The sequence below is a fragment of the Vicugna pacos genome, chromosome 7, assembly GCF_048564905.1.
Source record: "Vicugna pacos chromosome 7, VicPac4, whole genome shotgun sequence".
NCBI classification, from domain to species: Eukaryota; Metazoa; Chordata; class Mammalia; order Artiodactyla; family Camelidae; genus Vicugna; species Vicugna pacos.
Window position 1 is genome coordinate 72,136,557 of NC_132993.1, and position 8,911 is coordinate 72,145,467.

Below are 8,911 nucleotides of genomic sequence, written 5' to 3' on the forward strand. Positions count from 1 at the left end.
CAAGGTCCCTGGCTGGGTCTTCAAATTAAACTGACAAAAACAGATTAACTGGAGAAAAATATGCAAATTAAATTAAGTCAAGTTTTATGTGGCTTGAGATCCTTCATAAGGAAATGAAGACCCAAAGAAACAGTTAGATCTGAGTATTTTATGCTAGGTTTGAAGAAGTGCACAGTGGTAGGTTACAGGGTATGAGGTAATTGCAGTAAACGGGGTGGGGGGGGAACAGCAAGGCCTTGTACTTAGGATTCTTCTCAGCAGCCCTTTGTCTTCATAGATAAAGATGCTCCTTTCCTCTGGGTACAGGCAGAGCACCTCTCACATGAGCGTTTCTTGGCCTGTTTCCGGGAAGAAGTGGGTTGTGGGGGAGGTGAGAATGACCTTCCTGCTTCTGCTGTTTTCTCAAAATCCTTCAGCTTACAGGGCTTAATATGCCAAGGTGTCATATTTTGGGGTAACTTGTTCCGAGCACTAGTTGTATATATGTATACATGTATATCCATCCTGGTCACCTATCCTGATTAGCACATGAATATTATTTCATTAACTGACTTCTACAAAAATTAGCTTGACTTAAGCATTCCCCTACAAGTGAACATTTAGTTTGGTTTCATTGTTTTCTAACACCGACAACACTGCAGTAAATAGCCTGGAGTCTTTGAATACCTGTGCAAATTGTTAGCAGTGGGTTTTCTGGGCCAAATTTCATATGCATTTAAAATTTTGATAAGATTGCTAAATTAGTATCTAAAAGGGTTGAAACAATTTACATTTCTACAAGGAATGTATCAGAGTGCCTGCTTATCCACACTCTCATCAACACTGGGTATTATCAAGCTAAGGATTTGAAGGAAAAAAAAAGGATTCTGCACTGTTCTGACATTTTTTTTCCTTATATGCCACTGTGTTTCTTCAGCAAAGGTTAAATAACTAAAATCAATGGCCAGACACGTGATTAAGTAAATTAGAACAGCCCCGATGCTTTCCTTTTTTGTTAATCTTTGAGAGAGAGAAGTGAAGGGAGGGAGGAGAAACACCCAAATGCATTTAACTATGCCTAGGTCAGAAAATATTCAAGGCACACAGAATGTGGAAACAAGCTCTAAAAACTAAGCTTGTCTTTTGTTCTGCAAATGTACTGTAATGTGCACTAGTCAAAATAAAATCTGTCTTGCAGAGCATTGAGTTTTTCAGCAGCAGTAATTATCACTGTGTATTTCATTTTCTACTTTAGGGAAAGCTTATGATGCATGCAGAGTGTACATCTGAGTTTCACAGATGTGGTTTAAATTACTCATATGCTAAGCCCTTGTATCTGTCCACTGCTAGGTCAATTGCCCGACATAGAAAGGACAGAGTGACATGAGTTTTCAGAGTTTGAAATTAAATTGAGCTTACAGTCTAGTTTTGCCTTTGAAGGCACTATTTAGTGCAGTGAGGCTCTACTCAAAGTATAAGGGATACTGTTTACCACTTTCTATTCTGTGTCCTAACCAAAGGGAATAAACAACAGAAATGCTCCAACAAACATTAAGCTCAATTAAAGTCATTGACTTAGTCTCACTACTTCAAAAATAATAATAATAAATGTATGCTAACACACACAAACATATTTGCACATAAATAGCTAGGGAATAGTAACAATAGAAGAAATGTAAAAGTTCTTCATTGATATACAGTTACTGCCATGAGTGGGCACTGTACCCAATGCTTAAGTTACAAGAAACCTTCAGGATTCAAATTCAGATTTTGTTCAAATTTTATCAGTATAGTTGATATATAAATAATTAATTTTATTATTTTTGGCCATGTAACTATTACATTAAGTTATTTACCAAATAAGTACAAACTTCTTCATTTTTACATTCTAAAATTTTTTTTCACATATATTACTCTGACTTTGAAAATAAAGAATTATTGGGATAATGTGGATGAAATTCAGATTGTTTCCACACTGTGGTAAAGGTAAAAGCAGAAACAGAGAAATCTTTTCAAGTACCTTTTTATAGTTTAACATAAATCATAGTTAATTTGGTCAAATTACTGGTCAATTAAAGCAAAATTTGGTTGATTTGTTTTAAAGAGTCTTTTAATATATATAACTGACTAGTCTGTCCAAGATGAAAAATTAGTTTAAATTATACAGTTCTACAGTCTCCTTCTTATAGCCAACTGAGTCATAAAGTTAGTTGGGTCTTCATTTATATAATAAAAATTTAACCTTTGTTCCATTATCTTCTCTTCTTCCTAGTGTGATCCTGGTATCTCATGTTTAGACTCCCACTGCTTTCCTCAGTATCTCCCTGATTCTTAGTCTTTTCTCACAAATTTCAAAAAAAACTTTATTTTTTAGAGCAGTTTTAGGTTCACAACCAAATTGAGAAGATCCTATAGAGTTTCCCATATATTCCCTGCCCCACACATGCATAACATTATCAACATCACTCACAAAAATTGTACATTTGTTAACAGGGCTGAACCTGCTTTGATACATCATTATCACCCAGAGTCCATTAGAGTTCACCCTTGATGTTGTATATTTAATGAGTTTGAACAAATGTATAATGACATATATCCATCATTATGGGTATTATACAGAATATTTCCATTGCCCTAAAATCCTCTGTGTTCTGCCTGTTCATCCCTCCTCTCCTTTTCCACTCCTGTTAACCACTGATCTTTTTATTGTCTCCACAGTTTTGCCTTTTACAGAAGGTCATATAGTTGGAATCATACAATATGGAGCCTTTCAGATTGACTTCTTTCACTTAGTAATATGTATTTAGGGTTCCTACTTAAATGTCTTTTCATGACTTAATAGCTCATTTCTTTTTAGCACTGAATAACATTCCATTATCTGGATGTAACACAGCTTATTTATCCATTCATCTACTGAAGGACACTTGGGTTGCTTCCAAGATTCAGCAATTATAAATAAAACTGTTCTGAACATCCATGTTTAGGTTTTTGTGGAATGTAAGTATTCAACTCTTTTGAGTAAATACCAAGGAGCATGATTGCTAGATCTTAATGCTGAGTATTTTTAGTTTTGTAAGAAAGTGCCAAAATGCAATCCAAAGTGGCTGAACCATTCAGCATTCCCACCAGCATTGTATGAGAGTTCCCGTTGTTCCACATCCTTGCTAGCATTTGCTCTTGTCAGTATTCCAGGTTTTGGCCATCCTAATAGGTATATAGAGGCATCTTGTTGTTTTAACTTGCATTTCCCTGTTGGCATAAGATGTGGAGCATCTTTTTTTTTTACATTTTTTATTGATTCATAATCATTTTACAGTGTTGTGTCAAATTCCAGTGTTCAGCACAATTTTTCAGTCATTCATGGATATATACACACTCATTGTCACATTTTTTTCTCTGTGATTTGTCATAACATTTTGTGTATATTTCCCTGTGCTATACAGTGTAATCTTGTTTATCTATTCTACAATTTTGAAATCCCAGTCTATCCCTTCCCACCTTCTACCCCCCCCCGGTAACCACAAGTCTGTATTCTCTGTCCATGAGTCTATTTCTGTCCTGTATTTATGCTTTGTTTTTGTTTGTTTGTTTGTTTTTGTTTTTTAGATTCCACATATGAGCGATCTCATATGGTATTTTTCTTTCTCTTTCTGGCTTACTTCACTTAGAATGACATTCTCTAGGAGCATCCATGTTGCTGCAAATGGCATTATGTTGTCGGTTTTTATGGCTGAGTAGTATTCCATTGTATAAATATACCACATCTTCTTTATCCAGTCACCTGTTGATGGACATTTAGGTTGTTTCCATGTTTTGGCTATTGTAAATAGTGCTGCTATGAACATTGGGGTGCAGGTGTCATCCTGAAGTAGATTTCCTTCTGGATATGAGCCCAGGAGTGGGATTCCTGGGTCATATGGTAAGTCTATTCCTAGTCTTTTGAGGAATCTCCACACTGTTTTCCATAGTGGCTGCACCAAACTGCATTCCCACCAGCAGTGTAGGAGGGTTCCCCTTTCTCCACAGCCTCTCCAGCATTTGTCATTTTTGGATTTTTGAATGAGGAAACCAGAAATAAAACAAGAAGAAAACCTATGGAATGGGAGAAAATTTTTGCAAGTGAAACCGACTAAGTCTTGATCTCCAAAATATATAAGCAGCTCATACGACTCAATAAGAAAAAAATAAACAACCCAATCCAAAAATGGGCAGAAGACCTAAACAAGCAACTCTCCAAGGAAGACATACAAATGATCAAAAAGCACATGAAAAAATGTTCAATATCACTAATTATCAGAGAAATGCAAATCAAAACTACAATGAGGTATCACCTCACACCAGTCAGAATGGAGCATCTTTTTATATGCTTATTTGCCATCTGTATATCTTCTCTGGTGAGGTGTTTGATAAGGTTTTGGCTCATTTTTTAAAAAATGGGTTGTTTGTTTTCTTTTTGTTGAGTTTTTAAAATTCTTTACATATTAGGAATAACAGTTCTTTATCAGATGTGTCTTTTGCAAGTATTTTCTCCAAGTCTTCCAGTCTTCTAATTCTCTTGATATTGTCTTTCATAAAGCAGAAGTTTTTAGTTTTAATAAAGTCCAGTTCATTAATTATTTCTTTTGTGGATTGTGCCTTTGGTGCTTGTCATCACATACCCAAGGTCATCTAGGTTTTCTCCTATGTTATACTGTAGGAATTTTGTAGTGTTGCATTTTATATTTAGGTACATGATTCTTTTTGAGTTAGTTTTTGTGCATGCAATAAAGTCTTTGTCTAGATTCTTTTCTTTTTTTTTTATTATTTTTTGCATGTAGATATCTAGTTGTTCCAGCACCATTTGTTAAAGAGATTATCTTTGCTCCATTTTATTGCCTTTGTGTTGTCAGAGATTAGTTGACAATATTTATAAGGGTTGATTTCAGAGCTCTCTATTTTGTGCTACTAATCTATTGTCTATATTTTGTCAATACCACACTGTCTTGAATACTGTTGCTTTATAGTAAGCCTTAAAGTTGGATGGCATCAGTCATCCAACTTTGTTTTCCTCCTTTAATATTGTGTTGACTATTCTGGGGTTTTTGCCTGTCTATGTAAACTCTAGAATCGGTTTTTCAATATCCATAAAATAAATTGCTAGAATTTTTATTGAAATTACCATTGAATCTGTAAATCAATTTGGAAATACTGACACTTTGACAATATTGAATCTTCATATCCATGAACATGGAATATCTCTCCAATTATTTAGTTCTTTCCTGATTTACTCATTAGAGTTTTGCAGTTTTCCTCATATAGACCTTGTATGTATTTTGTTAGATGTTTACTAAGTATTTTAGTTTTTGGGTGCTAATTAAATGAGACTGTATTTTTTAATTTCAAATTCTATTTGTTCATTATTGGTATATAGGAAAGCAATTGACCTTTGTATATTAACCTTGGTACAATTGCTGATTAATTTCAGAAGTTTTTTGCTTGTTTGTTTGTTTTTGTTTTTTTGTAGATTCTTTCAGATTTTCTAAAAATCAGATGATCATGGTAACAGGGACATTGTATGTTTTTCTTCCCAATCTGTCTACCTCTTATTTCCTTTTTTGCTCTATTTAATTAGCAAAGACTTTCAGTACAGTGTTGAAAAGTTGAGGTGAGAGGAGATATCCTTGATTGTACCTGATCTTAGTGGGAAAGCTTCAAGTTTCTCAGCATTAAGTGCAATGTTCACCACAGGTTTTTTGTAGATCATCTTTATCAAGTTGAGAAACTTCCCCTCTGTTCCCAGTTTGCTGAGAGTTTTTATCATGAATGAGTGTTGTCAAATATTTTTCCTGCATCTGTTAGTATGACCATGTGATTTTTCTTTTTCAGTCTGTTGATGTAATGAATTACATTAATTGTTACTTGATTCAAGGCTGTTGAATCAGCCTTGCATACCTGGGATAAACCCAACTTGGTTGTGGTATATAATTCTTTTTATACTTTTTTGGATTTGATTCACAAATATTTGTTGAAGATTTTTGCACCTATGTTCATGAGAGATATTGGTTTATACTCTTCTTATGTCTTTCTCTGTTATTTGTACCAGAGCACTGCTTGCCTCATAGAATGAGTTGAGAAGTATTCCTTCTGCTTCTATCCTATGAAAGAGATTATAGAGAATTTGTATAATTTCTTCCTTAAATGTTTGGTAGAATTCACCAGTGAACCCTTCTAGGCCTGGTGCTTTCTATTTTAAAAAGTTATTAATTATCGATTCAATTTGTTTAATAGATATAGGCCTATACAGATCATTTATTTCTTCTTGTGTGAGTTTGGATAGATTATGCCCTTCAAGAAATTGTCCATTTTATCTAGGCTGTTAAATTTGTGGACATAGTGTTGTTCATGGTAGTGCCTTATTATGCTACTAGTTTCTATAGCATCTGTAACAATGTCTCCTCTTTCATTTCTAATTTGTGTCCTCTGTCCTTTTTTCTTAGTTAACCTGGCTAAAGGCTTATCAGTTTCATTGACTTTTTTTTTTCAAAGAACAGATTTTGTTTTTGTTGATTTCTCTTTTGACGTTGTTTTTAATCTTACTGATTTCTGCTGTAGTTTCTTTTCTTCTGTTTACTTTAGACTTAATTTCCTCTTTTTATCTAGTTTCTTAAATTGGAAACTTAGATTATAAATTTAAGACCTTTCATTTCTAACGTATGCATTTAATGCTATAAATTTCCTTCTATGCACTGCTTTTGCTGCATCTCACCAATTTTGACAAGTTGTGTGTTTAATTAGTTCAAACTATTTTAAAATTTTTCTCGAGATTTGTTCTTTTACCCATATGTTATTTACAAGTGTGCTGTTAATCTTTCATATTTTCTGTTTATCTCTCTCTTACTGACTTCTAGTTTATTTCCACTGTGTTCTAAGAGCAGTATGATTTCTTTTAAATTTGTTAAGTTGTATTCTATGGTTCATAATTGGTCTACCTTGGCAAACATTCCGTATGAGTTTGAGAAGGATGTATATATTCTTCTGTTTTAGGATGCAGTAGTCTATAGATAATTATTATATCTAGTTGATTGATGGTGTTGTTGAGTTCACTATGTCATTACTGATTTTCTGCCCATGAGATCTGTCCATTTCCAATAGAGGGTAGTGAAGTTCCCAGCCATGATAGTGGATTAATCTACTCCTCCTTGCAGCTCTATCAGTTTTTGCCTCACAGACTATGATGCTCTTTTGTTAGATGCATACACAGTAAGAACTTCTAACTAGTCTAGACGATAACTCCTCAACAAGCAATTGATAAGCATGCTTTGGTGATGGCCAATTATTTAGTGGAAAAATGGGAAAAAAGACTGAGATAGTAGTTTATAAGACTAAGAAATATACATGTTTTAAAAGCTTTATTAAGGTAGAGCCAACATACAATATGTTGGACACTTATATAAGTATACAGTTTCATGAATTTTAACCTGTATAATCATCTATGAAACCATCAACACCATCAAGTTAATGAACATATATAACCCCGAAAAGTCTTAATGTGTCATTATAATTCTTCACCCCTGCGTCTCCTTACTTCTCTCACCCCTGTCCCCAGGTAACCAACAACCTGCTTTCTATAGATTCATTTGCATTTTTCTAGGATTTTATATAAATGGAATCATACAATATGTACTATTGTATGTTTTTCACTTGAAAGGATGATTCTTAGTTGTTATTCAAGTTGTTGCAAGTATCAGTAGTTCATCTCTTTTTATTGTTGAGAAATATTCAATTGTGTGGGTATGCTATAATATGTTTAAGCACTTATCTATTAAAGGATACTTGGGTTGTTTCCAGTTTGGGGCTATTAAAAATAAAGCTATTATGAACATTCTTGTACAAGTGTTTGTATAGACATTAAGCTCTCATTCTATACCTAGGAATGAAATGACTGGATCATATAATAGGTGTAAGTTTAATATTTTTAAGAAACTGACAATCTGGTTTGCAAAGTGATGTATCATATTCTCACCAGCAGTACATGTGAGTTCTGCTTCCTCCACGTTCTCCCAGACACGTGATCAATCTTTTAAGTTTTGAACAGGCTAATAGGTGTTTAGCAATGTCTCACTGTGGTTTTAATCTGCATTTCCCCAATGTCTAATGATATTGAGCGTTTTTTCATGTTCTCATTTACCTTCTTTGGTGAAGTGACTTTTCAAATCTTTTGACTATTTTTATTGAGTTACTTGTTTTCTTATTGAGGTTGGAGAGTTCTTTATATATTCTGGATACAAGTTATTTATCAGATACATGATTCTTAGCAGGGTATATGGAAACAAATATTTGCCTGCCTCAAGTGAAAAGAGAAATATGTAGGATATGTTATATGTATTTAAAATAATACAAGATAGGAAAACAATAATAATAAATTCATAAGTGTTTATTAGAAACAATATATGCACACAAATTTATACACACACACACACACACACACACACATATATGTAAGTGTGTATGTGAATACAAACAAACCAAAAGAAAAATTATCGGGCCAGTAAATTATGTCTACCATTGGAATAAAAACTACATGAGGCAAGATGTGAGAAGTTGCTGCAGTAAAAGCTGCCTCATCCCCTTGCCTTGATCTGGCCTTTCTCTCCTCATTCCTGTGACTGATCGTGGATAGTGGCCTACAGTTTACATCATTAGCTATTAATGACTTGGTTAAAATTTCCAGTTGCTCAATCCACACAGCCTTCTAAAGATCCATTTTAAGCTCCTATTAAAGACTGTGCAGGAAAAAGGTTTTCTATTTATGGAACAAACTTGAACATATTTTCTGGCAGACATCTTCAGAGGCAAGAGTTGCATCAGCTGTAGTTTCACAATTTCAGTGCTTAATCTAACTAGTTTAGATGATAATCCTCAACAAGCAATTGGTAAGCATGCTTTGGTGAAG